Source organism: Sinocyclocheilus anshuiensis, unplaced genomic scaffold (genome assembly GCF_001515605.1).
Source record: "Sinocyclocheilus anshuiensis isolate Anshui unplaced genomic scaffold, SAMN03320099.WGS_v1.1 scaffold1459, whole genome shotgun sequence".
In the NCBI taxonomy this organism is placed as follows: Eukaryota; Metazoa; Chordata; class Actinopteri; order Cypriniformes; family Cyprinidae; genus Sinocyclocheilus; species Sinocyclocheilus anshuiensis.
Window position 1 is genome coordinate 16,035 of NW_015539921.1, and position 454 is coordinate 16,488.

Sequence of the window (454 nt, forward strand, 5' to 3'; positions counted from 1 at the left end):
AATAACTGCTTTCTATTTGAATATATTTTAAAATGTAATTTATTTCTGTGATCAAAGCTGAATTTTCAGCATATTTTAAATATTAAAAGTATTTCACAATATTACTGCTTTTACTGTATTTTGGATCAAATAAATGCAGGCTTGGTGAGCAGAAGAGAATCTTTAAAAAACATTAAAAATCTTACTGATCAAAAACTTTTGACTGGTAGTGTACAGTCGACTTTAATTTTTCTCTAATTTCTAGCTTTTAATTGGCTTAGAAATCAGATAACTGCTGGACAATAACCAATAATAATGATTTGTTCATTTTTATATACTAAAAACACTTTTTATAACATAAGGCAGAATAGTTTATATACTGTAATAAATACTTTGTCAATTAGTACTGCATTGTTCATATACTTTATTTATTACCTGGAGATGACTTGAAAAACACAAATAAACCATATATTGT